The sequence below is a fragment of the Silene latifolia genome, chromosome Y (assembly GCF_048544455.1).
Source record: "Silene latifolia isolate original U9 population chromosome Y, ASM4854445v1, whole genome shotgun sequence".
NCBI lineage: Eukaryota > Viridiplantae > Streptophyta > Magnoliopsida > Caryophyllales > Caryophyllaceae > Silene > Silene latifolia.
Genome location: NC_133538.1, coordinates 164,997,695 through 165,011,823, shown reverse-complemented (window position 1 = coordinate 165,011,823; position 14,129 = coordinate 164,997,695). Strand labels below are relative to the sequence as shown.

At 36.9% G+C, this 14,129-nt stretch overlaps 2 long non-coding RNA genes across 3 annotated transcripts; one reads left to right on the top strand and one right to left on the bottom strand.

Moving 5' to 3' along the window:
* Positions 1–2,522: 2,522 nt before the first annotated feature.
* Positions 2,523–5,758, top strand: LOC141632319 (uncharacterized). Of its 2 annotated transcripts, XR_012537778.1 has the most exons (4): positions 2,523–2,856; positions 3,288–3,755; positions 3,975–4,124; positions 4,345–5,758. It is a non-coding gene; the product is annotated as an uncharacterized LOC141632319 (long non-coding RNA). The 2 variants fall into 2 exon arrangements; XR_012537777.1 differs by having other exon boundaries at positions 3,975–5,758.
* Positions 5,759–9,008: 3,250 nt separating this feature from the next.
* LOC141626233 (uncharacterized) lies at positions 9,009–12,791 on the bottom strand. The gene is made up of 3 exons (XR_012535844.1): positions 12,389–12,791; positions 9,186–9,534; positions 9,009–9,091 (listed from the first exon to the last, which is right to left on the bottom strand). It is a non-coding gene; the product is annotated as an uncharacterized LOC141626233 (long non-coding RNA).
* Between the last annotated feature and the right edge of the window lie 1,338 nt (positions 12,792–14,129).

Genomic DNA, 14,129 nt, shown 5'->3' with positions numbered 1-14,129 from the left:
GATGACTCCATCCCAGCTATCCCTCGCGTAAGCCATCATACCTGCTCAACAACTGCTCACCACACCCGAATGGATCACCACATTTTTTAAAACAATTAAACGGGGTCAGTACTGATTACATAAAACAACATCTGCAATGAAACAGTATTATAATAAACTCAATCAGCATTACTCAATCAGCACAACTCCATCTCATCTCCACAATCTGACTACACACTTAAGTGTGTAGCCCTGCCAGAGTACCGCAACAAGTACTCCTCGCCGCCAGTGAGGGACCGCAGCCGTTCCCACCTAAGCCCCGCTCATCTCCATCGAGCGATAAACCCATGTTCATTGATGTGCATGTCCCTTCTGTGGTGGGTTCCACAGAAAGCGAATCAAGGACGTGAAGTCACTCCCGCAAGTGACTCCACTCAGCCAGGGACGCACCCCGAAGATCACAGACAGTTACGCAACCAATCAACAATATACTATCAACAATCACCAATACCAATCCAACATTATAATTAATCAACAATCACAACAACAATCACCAATACACTATGTAACCAATATTGAGTAGGGAAACCCTACCTGGTTTAACCAACCTTAACGAAACATTGAGAAAATTATTTAAAAAGCTTACCCTCGACACAACGATCACAACGGCGTAAAGAACGAGATGATCCGACACTCCTAGCCTTGGGATTTGTTAACAATGCGAAGAACACGAACAACGTAACATCTCTTTTTCTCAAAAAGGTTTTTAGAGAGATTAACAGTGATTAAGAATAGTGACGGCCACCCTTTTATATTAATCTCGCATCATTAACAAAATCCGGCTAATTAACCCGTAAAACACACTTACTCGATCGAGTAAGTGACTTACTCGATCGAGTCCCCAACTTACTCGATCGAGTACCCTACAGGCAACCTACTGTTTTGCGCGGAAAACTACTTACTCGACAGAGTAAGCCACACTCGATATAGTACCCATAGACACATAAAACCGTAGTATTACAAATACACCCTTTTACCGTACTAGATACACATCTCTGATAAGATAGATACACTCTTTTACCTTATTACTAGATACACTTCTTTCCCTAGCTAGATGTGCGTCTCTGGCAAGCTAGATACATTCCTTTAGATTATTAGATACACTCGTTTACCTTTCTAGATACACATCTCTGACAACATTGATACGCTCCTTTAAATTGTTAGATATGGTCTTTTAACTTGCTAAACACACTCCTTTACCTTGCTAGACGCACATCACTAGCACGCTAGATACACTCTTCTAGATTGCTAGATACACTCCTCTAAATTGCTAGATAAACTCATTTACCTTGTTAGATACACATCTCTTAAAAGCTAGATACACTCCTTTACCCTATTAAATAATATTTTTCTAATTATTTTAATTTTTATCATTATTACTTCAAAATAATTGCTTAGCTTTGCTAGAATTTAACTCGAATTGAATTGCCATTTTAAAACTTGTGACCTTAAATTTTGTACACATTTTTGGGAGACTTTACTCATTTTTGTGGTTTTTGTATGAATAAAATTAACCTTATAAATTAGATAATGTACTCACTTTATGATGGTGATGATACTGGACATACCGCATTACGCCATTACTGCCCACCAACTTCGTTTATTTTGCAACTTCGAATAATGTAACTGTAAACAAAGATTGTATGGCATGTTTTTATGTAACTTGATTTAATTTAATTATCATGTTGTCAAAAGGTTCACATGATATGACAATTAAAATTATAAAGCTGGCTTGGTGGAGGCGTGGAGGGGCAGAGTAATACAGGTGTATATGTCAAATTGTCAATGCATCCTTGGTTTAAAGTTGCCGAGTCATGATACAACAATATAAACTGAATTGAACCTTAATTTAAAGTTAAATAAACATAAACTTCATGTCTTACTTAAAAGGATTGTCGTCACATCTCCAGTATGCTAGATACACTTCCTTAGATGGCTAGATACACTCTTTCACCTTGATAAATACACGCCTTTACTCCTTCACCTTGATAAATACACGCCTTTAGATTGTTAGATACACTTATTTACCTTGGTAGATACATTCACCTTGATAGATACACATATTTGGCAAACTAGATATACTCCTTCACTTACTTAGTTAGTACATACCCCCTCCTATTCAGCCTAATATGCCTCTTTCTTTTTGGCACAAAAATAAGAAAATAAATATGGACCACACAAAACACCCTACCCCACATGAAAATGAATTTGGACCACACAAAGATTACCAAATAAGGAAAGAGGGAACAAAACGTGATTACCATGTAAAAGGTAAGAGGGAAGTTTAGGCTGAATAGGAGGGAGTACATATTTGTGACAAGTTATTATTATTATTACTATTAAAAGGCTTAAGAAAACAACCTTTTAAATCCACGTGGCATTGTTAAATCCACCTCACCCTAATTTGCAAAGCAATCCACGTTGCACTGTAAACCCAGTCCAACAAAGCGACGGTTTGCCTTCTTTACTCTTATATACCTCTTCGTCTTCCTCTCCTCTTTATCTCCCTCTAAGAAACCCGTTAACCGGATATTTATTATGTCTATCAATATCAAGTGAAGTAAGGCAATTAATTAGGGGCCTCTCATTCATTCATTATCTACCATATTCATTCTTCTTCAACTCAATTTCAATTCATTCTATTGCAGCTATCTACAAAATCTGTAAGCCAATCACTTCTCAGAATCTAATCTCCACTCTTCATCTTTTCAACTGAAATTGTGTTCAATGAATTGAACAAGCACTTTGTGAAATATGAACAGCAACGAGGAAGACGATGGATCACTTGACCCTCATGATAGAGAGATTCTCTTTGGGGTTAGATTTTTTTATCTTATATCAATTCATTAATCTTTGACAATGATTATGACATGAATGAAGTTCTCCGTTTATCCCAATCATATGTTTCCCGTTTTCTTTGTAAGGTGTATTTTAATCAAATACCAACAAATGATTGGGACGGAGGAAGTATTATTTATGAATTTCAGGAATCCATCTTATATCAATTCATTATAAGGTAATACGGAATAATTGACTTATTGATCTTTCATGTGCTTTGCATATAATTGTTTGACATGTTTTTCATGTGGTTTGCATATAATTGTTTGACATGTTTGTTTAAGGTCTGGTAATTACATTTTTTAAACGTACAATAATTGTTTATTATTTTGAATCTTCAAGTATAAATTTAACTATATTTTTCATTTATGTGAGATACATTTATGAAAATCCTTTTTTTTTTTTGACAGTCATTTATGAAAATCCTTGTGGTTGGAAAGACTGTGAAATTATCGATTAAATTCGTAAAAATTGGTTATAGTACACGATATATGGTACCAAGCACCGGTATCTATAATCTAAGAGGAGAGAAAGGGGTTAGCAGTGAGGTGATCGTGGTTATTTGAGGACTTGCGAGACTGCCAAAGTGGTGCAGTTTATCGAGTTCAGATGGAGTAAGTGGATTAATGTCAAGACGGTCGAAGTCAGCCAAAAAAAGACCATTGGAGGACGAGGCTCCACCAACTATAGCATGGGCTTTTGGAGCACCACTGCCACGGCCAGTGTAGATAGTACGTTCGTGAAGATCACCAAAGGAACCACGAACACCAACTAAAGTATCAAGATAAATACGATCACGAGGTCGGTCTCCACACCAATCGGAAAATTTACCTGTGACGCGGAAACAGGTTGTCGCAGAGTGTCCATGCCACTTCCAGGTAATGCACTTTAACTTTCCGTATTGCTGTCTATCACCCTTGATGCTACAAGAAACAGGCCCGGAGTTCCGTCCTCCGCTACCAGCAGCACGAGCTACAAAAGCCTGGGTTTTGGAGCGCAATTCTGTTTTGCCTTGAGTGATTAAATGCACGCCTTCTTCCTGTAGCAATATATTATCTACTTCGTTTAAGTTCGGAAGTGTATCCATACATTTACAGGAGAGGAGGGTGTCAGATTCGTGGTGATCGTCGAAGAATTTCTTTATACGACCAGAGTATGTTATAACGGATTCCGTCCGGACTGTTTGCATTCGATGATGTCTGCTTTAAATGGATCTTCCGGCATGATGCTCGAAAGACCGAAGAAAGGTAATGAGATTTTTTTTTCTTTAAAAAAATGTCAAGATTGAAAAATTAATCTAGATACCACGTGAAATGATAGAAAGGAACGTGTGAAAGATTATGTTGCTTCTATTTTCACCGAGTCAAAACAATACATATATACCCACAATAGGCAAGTTCATGTCTAATGTATTTGCGGAAGTAAATAATACTCTTAATAGCTATATACATAATCAATATTTGCTAGGATATTGTACAACGGTAACTTGCCATAGTTAAAGTTTGGAGAATACCGAGTAATGTCGTAATAGACTACCACCTTGAAGTTCGGTCCGCTAACACCAATGTGATCCAAGCGGAGGTATGTGTATCTACCAATTTAAATATGGTTCAATTTTTATTATAGTTAACGATATTTATCTTTTAGTATAGATTACTTGTCATGAGTACTATAATTTATGCATATGGTGTTTTTTTTTTCAGATGGGTATATTTTGAAGTTTTTTTTTTTTTTGGCAACAAGAAAGAAAGTTTCCTTACATAGTAGCTATCCAACTCTCCAAGTCGGACTTTATTATTACATTATCTGCAAAGGAAATTAAACTAAATATGGGGTTAGGAAAACGAATAAGCTTCTTGAGGGGACGATCTGAGCTTTTTAAGTGAGCGAGAACTTCTTTTCTCTTCTTTGGCACTTGAGCTTCAAAGGAGTACCTACAACGAGACACACTTATGCCTCGAGGACGTAGAAAGTTACGGGAGAAAGACCTACTTATAGAACAAGTAGATAAACTGCGTCTCGGAGATTCATCCCCTTGGCTATGCTTCTTCTTGAAGTTATTAATTCTCTTTCTCTCATTCACTTGCGGATTTGAGGAAGGGTACCTGCAAAGCCTACGTGTAATCGAGGCATATGGCAGTTTACCAAACGAAGAAAACTTACACTTTTTAGGGCATGCTGAAAAGAGGAACGACTCATGTTCATTTGAATCATTATGGACTTGGAAGCAATTAGAGGTTTGGCCAATTCATTCGCCATAGAAGAAGGTAAGCTTGAATGAGAAGTGACAATCATAGGGTCTCCTTGGAGAATTTGAATGGGAGAAGAAGATAAGTTGTCACAAACGGAGGACGAACTCGAGCTTACGCCACCTAAGGAGGACTCCCTTAAATTAATACCCTGAGTTACATTGATGATGCCTAAAGGAGAAGACGTGGTTTCATTCACCACCCCCGTCTTAAATTTCCTCTTTTTAGAACGTCTCCTCTTCTTCTTTCTCTTATAATGGTTTCTTGTAATTTCTCCCTCCTTAGTTACCTCGATGTTAAGGATCCGAATTGTCATAATTGACAATTCTCTTTCATGGTAATAACTCACCTTTTTACCTTGAAGAATTTTTTGGTAAGCTTGTTCGGAGATCCTTAGTCGTGATTTTCTTCCACTCTTTCTTGAAAACTCAAGAATCGAGTTGTTAGGGGTATGCTCATTTTCACCCATTTGGGTGTCTTTTTGATTGCGTTCCAACTCAATATTAGCAGAGCTATCCTCTAAAGTAACAGTAAGGACAACCTCAGAAGTATCCTTGATATTAGAGACAGAAAATGGAGTAGTGCAAGAGTCACAAGATGACCCACCATCATCCATAACCGGAGTGTCCTCAATATTATCAATATTAGGGACAAGTCTTTTACCTTCTCTCTCCACCTCACATAGTAACTCATCATCAATACTTCTTTTACCATTATGATTAATATATCCCATAGGTTCTTGACAACACTTAGTTCTCTAAGGATATCCTTATTCTTAGGCTCAATCATTAACGCAGTTTCCAGATTAGTCTTCGCTTCCAGGAACATATTAGACTTCATACAAGCTATAGCTCTACGAAATAGAGTTTTAGCATTTTTTGGAAAGGATGATAAAACCAGTGAGCAGAAGTTTATGGCCGCCTCATACTCCTGAAGTTTATTAGCACAAGCCGCTAGATTCAAATTTAAAGAAATTGCTAATTGTAAGACTTGGTCAAAGTCACCGTCCTCCATAGATTCCAAAACCAAGCATAGAAGTCGACATGCCATTTCATAGCAGCCGCCAGCACTCTCAAACATATTTTGCTTAAAGAAGTCGTTACCCCTCTCCTTAAGAAATTTAACCTTAATCAAAAGACTTCCTTCCGTTGGTAAGAAAGAACTAAAAAGTACCCAGTCCTCCTCCTTAAACTCATCATTTCCATGTGCAATGAGAAAGTTCTTTAGAAAAATTGCATCTATAGAAACGGTAGCCATTACATTTCACAAAACCACCCTAACTTCGAAAACTAAGATAAAACCGTTAAAAGGTGATGAATAACACAAATACTCTTATGAGAGTAGATTATTTTAAGATTCGGAAGACTAGAGGTAAAGCTAGGAAACAAGTGTTATGAGACAAATGATTATGGGAAACCCCCGCAACTGACCCGAACCATCACCACCGAAGAAACCAACCTAAGCCCACCCAACAAGAACTCCTCTATAATTAAAACCCAACAACGAGCCCCACACAAAAACCAGCAAGACCACCCAAACAGCAAGACCACCCAAACGCCCTTCAACAAAAGCCAAGAAAAACATGAATGGCAAACACAGTCCCCCATTTAAGGCCAGCTCTGATGACAAAACACGAGAAAAAAACATGATTAGGAAGCGTTAAAATATGAAAGAATTTCACAAGTCCGACCCCGTAGAAAGATCAAATTAGCTGAAAAACAAAGAAGGACGCATCCTCACAAACACATCAAGCAAAACCATTATTAAGGCTCATGATCAAATTAATTACATTCGTGAGGGAGCCTTAATATCACCGTTGGCGAAAACAAACCAAAAAAAATGGAATTTATTAAAACTGAAACCCAGCAAAGAGCAGACAGAAACTCGTTTTAAACAACAGTCACCAAAGAAACAAAACCAAGCCACAGTGACAAAGGACCAAACCTGATGGTGGGGAAAGTGAAAGGAAGGGAAAGGGGATTACCCACAGGCCGCAAACGAAGGCAACCACCATCAGAAACAGAAAACAAAGAGCGACGGAGAGGAAGAAGAACCGCAAAGACAACCACAGCAATGATTGCGATCCAAACAACGAAAAAACGAAGGGGCAAAGGGGAGCAGCAGAACCGGTTTTAAAAAAAATGTGTAGGAGATCGGGAACCGTATTAATTAGAGAAGAGTGGGGGTCGCCGGAGACAGAGCCTAAGCCCCATCTCCGGCGACAGGGCTGGGCTCAGGGGAACGGTGGGCAGAAAGGGGGTTGCGGTGGTTACGGTATTGGGGTTATAGGGTTTTTGATTTTGGGGTTTTTTTTGTTCTTTCTCTCTCTAAGCGTTTTTTAGTGCTAAAAAAGAGAAGTTTTTAAACATGTGGTAGATACCTACTTTTGTACATTTCTAGGACGTTAGTTAAAAAATGCACCAGTTTTACGAGATATTTTTTTTTTTTTTTTTTATAAAAGTCTCACTTCAATATAATGATTTTTCCGTGTTGACATTTGAGGCTAGCAAACATTCTTTGGCAAAGAAATAATACTACTACACCATACTAAAAACATTTTTACACTCTTTAAACAATGACTGTAACTAGGGATGTCAGTGGGGCGGGTATTGGCGGGTCTCGCCTCACACCCGCCCCACTTGGGGCGGGTGCGGGTAATGATTTGATGGATCGTGGGGCGGGGATGGGTTTCAAAAGTGTCATTCGTTGCGGGTCATGGGGCGGCTGTGGGTATCACGTGAGACTCGCCCCATACCAACCCCGCCCCACACACGCCCCGCCTCGGATGTCCCCGCTCCTTTTATACCTGCCTTACTCATAAACCTATACAAATTTGTAATATATAAAAATAAAATTTATAACTTAGATAAAAAGCCTAAACCAGTTTTTCATAAACCTAGACAAATTCCATCTACTTCTTAGGGGCCGTTTGGTTCAAACAATTGGAATGGAATGGAATGGATTCTAATACCAAGGAGGTATGGAGTTAGAACCCCATACTTTTTAATGCTTGTTTGGTTTGAACTTGTAATGGATTCTAAATGCCATACATGTTGTTTGGTTTACATTTGGAATGGATTTCGAATCGTTTTCTTTTCTTCATTATAGATAACTACAATTAATATTATTTAAAATTAAAATTAACTATAACAAAAACAAAAATCCAAATTACTCCATAAAAATCCATTGAACATGTTCATATAATACGACAATTGCAAAAATATTCTAATACCAATAAAAATCCACATAAAATGTTCTATGAAAAATATGATAGTTTGAAAATAAACTCCTCCTTCCATGCATCAATTATTGCCATTTCGAGGCAAGTGTGGGTGAATGAGGTTAAAAATAAACTCCTTCCATGCATCATCTGGACTCTGATAAAAGAGAGAGAGAGATCACTTGGACTAGACGCCAATTTTTGTGAAGCTAATAATGCTTCATACCTAGTCAACCCTTGCACACCAAGTAGCTCATTTACCAAATTTTTCTTCTGATTTTCCAATTCTTGCTCACGAACCATAATAGCTTGTTCATGTTGTTGGGTGGTTGATAAAGCATTAGCAATAGTAGACATATGAACATTCATTCCACTCATGAAATCAGATAAGTTTGAAGACATATCTTTGAAAGAAGTAGTCAAATCCACAACATCCGGCGTCTTTCTCTTCTTTGTTTTTTGTTTCGTATTCTCTATCTGAGTTTTCACCGTCTTTGCTTTCTTAGAAGTCGGCTCACTTGGACTAGATTGAGTAGGCCGATAAAGTGACTCATTATCATCAATAAGATCATCTTCGTCACTTTCATCCTTGCTTAAGTCAATGGGCTCATTTTGTTGGTTCTCCTTTGCTTCAAACAAAAGTCTCGAGAATAATTTCGGTGGCTCGATCGGGGCCATAAATAATTGCCAACTTATCAAAATGTGGAAATGAAACGTTCCACAATCCATGGGCATTTTTATTTTGCTGCAACAATAATACAACACATTCTCGATCAAGTTGAGTTAAAAAAAAATCACCAATTAAGAAAGAGAAACGAAAAGAGAGAAAAAAGTATTACCCTACAAAAATCATCATAAGATTGTCTTTCACACTTTATCATATGCTTCTCATCATCCCAGGAAAAGCCAGAAGTGCGAAACATCTCCGTTAGTGCATTATATTTATCCTTAAACCACTTTATCTTTGACTCAATATGAGGATTTGCTTTTAAACCACATCCTGGGAATTTTTTGTTCATCATATCTTCCAACTTATTCTTAAACCCATTCTTGAAACTACTATCAGCTTTCCATTGCGGATCACTATTCAACTCTAACAGCCCATCAATTAAATGCTCTTCTTCAAGTTTAGTCCAAGAACGCTTATTTTTACCCCTTCCACCTTGAGATGTTTGCCCAACATCCATGCTATATACAATCAAATGTTAATAATCCAGCCAACAATAAAATAAAATTATTGCATTCCAATATCACAAAAATAAAATAGTAACATAGGATTTCAAGAAACATTTGCAGAGTTATTGAAACATTACAAAGCATAGGAAAATCAAGTGGTAAACAACTTATGCATTTTGGTTACGTCTAGCTCTCCAATTATTATACATAGTTTGCGCTAAGGTATTCCGATTATTAGTCCATGCATCAGATGTCTCAATCAAAGTAATATAATCAACTTCATCATCTGAATCCTCATCATCACTTTCATCATCATCATCGTCATCTGAGGCCTCATATATTGTATGATCAGTTGGCATATATTTGCGAATGAGGTTATGTAATAAGGAACAAGCCTGAACTATACGGCCTTGAGTTCGTACTGAAAAGAAAGAAGGAGACCTAAGGATACCCCATCTCCCTTTTAATAATCCAAAACATCTTTCAATAACATTTCTGGCTTTAGAATGCCTCATGTTGAAATACTCTTCTGCACTCATTGGGTGTCGATCCCCCCACTCCTTGAGGTGATATCTGTGACCTCTATATGGTGCTAAAAAACCCTCACAATTTGTATACCCCGCGTCAACCAAGTAATAGAAACCTTCAATTTATTAAAAAAACAAAAAGTCACTTCATTTCACAATTGAATATATAGTTATTCTTTTTTTTTTTACTAGTATCATTATTTAGCTTCATTACCTTGAGGAACCTTTAAACCATGAGGTTTACTAATAGCATCTCGAAGGACACGACCATCATGAGCAGATCCTTCCCAACCAGGTTGAATATATATAAACTCCATAAATGGATTACATACACCTAACACATTCATAGCAATTGAACCCTTCCTTGTTCGATATCTAAGGCTCCTAAACAGTTCTACAAAACAACAAGTATATATGAGCAGGCTTAATATTTGCAATAATTATTAGTCTTGTAAAAAAATATTGCAATTCATTAAATAAATTATAATTACCTGAAAATATTTCCATCTACCATCTTCGCATTCTTCCATAATAGGCTTTGGCTTTTTAAGTAAGTGGTTATGTAATTTTAGTACAGCAAGGAGACAACGATGAAAGTTTCTACTCACACTTTCTCCACTTCTGAAGAAATGATTTCCTATCGTCCTATTTTTAAAATGATGTGCCAATGTATATAAAAACATGGCGACAATTTCTTCTAGTGACATATTTCGAGTTTCCTTCAAGTCTCCAATATCTCTAACCATCTCACAAAGCACGTAAAATGTCTTTCGATTCACACGAAGTTCGCTCTTACAAATTTTATCACTATACTTAATTAGTGTATACAAGTGTCTTTGTCTAAGACGCCTTTTTTCATCTTTACTATATCGAGGATGCTCAATTCTATGAATAGTCACGCCCATCATACACAACACTAGATATAGAATAATGACTATATTAATCACAACCAAAATAGTCAATAACAACTCAATCTGCTTCTTCTTCCTTCTCCTTAATAAGGTCAATTGAGAGGGGGGCATTTCTGAAACCATGAATTATGTAACTATAAAACAAATGAAAAAAATCGAATAATGATTATGGAACCATGAATTATAATTACCAGCTAGCCTCACTTGTGACGGACATTATCCGTCACAAGTGAGTGACGGGTCACCCCCCTTACACACAAATGCAAGTGGGAGGCAAGTGGGACGCTCTATTTTCGCCCCACTTGCCCTTCCACTTGCATTTGTGTGAGAGGGAAATGACCCCTTACTTACTTGTGACGGATAGTGTCCGTCACAAGTGAGAATTTGTGTAAATTACACATATGGAAAAAATTGTGATATTATTACCCACAAAAATTGGCAGAAGTATACACATCCAATCAAAGAGTAACTCATGTCTAATACGTATAAAGTTGTTTAAAGAACAAATTATGTATACTCATCTTTTCGTTTTAAGAAGAAATTATTAAAAAAAAAAATATCTTCATAATCAATGCAATGCTCTACGTATATCAGTGGCGGTAGCAACAAAACAATCTTCATAATCTCCCTGATTCTACTTCATTCCTATGCCATGCACACAGCTAACAACATCCATGACTTGGTCGACATTCATAATCATTAGCTAACATCCAAATTCATTTCCCACCACCCACTATTCACTATAATCCAACAAATATTTCAAACTTCAAATACGACTAACATTCATTTTCATTACCACTCACTACCCCATTTAGGCATTTACTACATAGATGGTCTCCGCCAAAAAAAATACATTTGAGTACAGGGCAGGATAGAAGCTGACTGACTCCTTTACGACTTCCTAAATCATGTAATCAATCTTACGCACGCACAATTCTTCCCAATTTGTGATAAATTCCACGAGTAGATATCAATAGCTCAACATCCAAACTAAATTTATCGCCTTCAGAAAGACATCAAACCCAAGGTCGATTAGCGATCCTTCTGTTACAGAATGAATCCTTGGTATTAAAGCCAAGGTTACTGGCTTAGACTGAGTCACTTGCGTTGAACTCAAGTTTGCATTCAAATGGTACATTCGCATTCCTCATAAAATCATACATACAGTTTTAGCTCTCAAAATAGAGCATCCAGTGCATCTAATAGTCAAATACAGCCGCATTTTCGGGTCTAAAAAGTTTTCACAGACCTTAGAAGTAGACAATGACTCAATAAGTTGACTCAATAAGTCTATCAATGGAGTGCTACGTACATCAACATTAATTAAACAAAAAAAAAAAAATTGAAGGCTATCATCCGACGTCCATATGCGTTAATCAAATTAAACAAAAAAAGTAAAAAAGAAAAATTGAAAGCTAATTTGCATACCTGACAATCTGACAATGGAGTTTCAAGGGATATCAATGGAGAATTGTTAGGAAGAGCATGTACCGTTTTTTTTTTTTTTTTCTTCTGTTTTCAATAGCTCTAGGGTTTGGATAGGGTGGAATGGATTTAGAATCCTGGGATGAGACTTGGGTATGAGATTCCAATGGTTTGGAATGGATTTAGAACCCCTTGGGTATCAAACTCCATTCCAAAAAGGTCCAACCAAACACTTGAATGGAGGAAATCCATTCCAATCCATTCCAAGTACCCCAACCAAACACCCCCTTAGTTCTTTCCCACCCAAATACCCAACAATCTAAACCCCCAAAAAAAGAAACGCTAATGCCCAAACTATTTCGTGGTTTGAAAAACTTGTGTACTAGTTAATTAAATGTTAGATGATTTTGCGGAAACTTATTTGTATAAGATGTACGAGAGTAGTATGTTTTAAATCCAAGATTTATATTTTTAAAAATTATTTTATGAGGAGATAGGTAATTTGACGGGTCAACGGGTCCCCGCGGGGCTGGGACGAGTTTGAAAAGTTCAACCCGCTGCGGGTCGCGGGGCGAGTGTGCGTATGCATTATAGTTCGCGGGTGCAGTTGCGGGTGCGGGTTACCCCTCCTCCGCACCCACCCCGCCCCATTGACATCCCTAACTGCAACATTATGAAAGGGAAGCGGCTAATGACACAACATCTATTGTTATATGAATGCCTTTAGCACCTTTAATTTAGATTTATTCATTGATTTGCTGTATTTTGCAGTTGGAAGCTTCATAGACAAATTAGACTATTTTGTATGATGATTATTTTGAATTTCAAAAAGAATGATGCAATTTTTTAGTGAACATTAGACTTACTCTAATTATATTCTTGTAAGTCTTGTCTTGTGTAACACCCCGGCCTAAGTTTAGGTCGGGAGCGGTCACTCACGGTAGCTACACTACTACAAATCTAGGCAACTACAACGCCCCTTTAACAACGATTATTCACGAAAATCACAATAGACGTAGAATGTATGGCGCGAATTTTACTAAAATAAATTACAACGGGTATGGTTATAAAAACCGTTGTTATTAGTTTTAACAACGGGTCACACATGCACAACCGTTGTTAATAATTTGGCGCAAAATTGGCGCAAAGTTAGTGAAAAGTAATAACGGTTATTTTTGAAACCCGTTGTTAAAACTTATTTAACAACGGGTGTTTTTTACAACCGTTGTTAAAACATATTTCACAACGGTTGTTGTTTAATAACCGTTGTCAATACCTTCCATACTATAAACCACATAAATGTAAGTCGACCACCACAAAACACAACCCTTATTAATACACAAACACAGCAGACAAACAAACACAAAACACATACACTCTCTTTCTCTCTTTCTCTCTTTCTCTCTTTCTCATCGTCGCTTTATCTTCTCGCCGTCACTGTGATTTCATCGTCTATTACGTTCGTATTTATCAGGTAAATCTCGCAAATCCTTTGTTAGTTTCATCGTCATTATTTTCTTTTTCTATTTATTTCTTTTGCATGTATGTGTTTGTATCGACCATTATGTTATTTGTTTAAGTATTGTTCGCATAATTAGTTAGTAAAACAATGAAGAAGCAAGATGAAGAAGTAAGATAAACATAATTAATATATATATATATTAATTTATAAATACATAAATTAAAAAAAAAAATTACATATGTAAAAATGCAATTCTTATATTTTCATAGAGGATCTTATTCC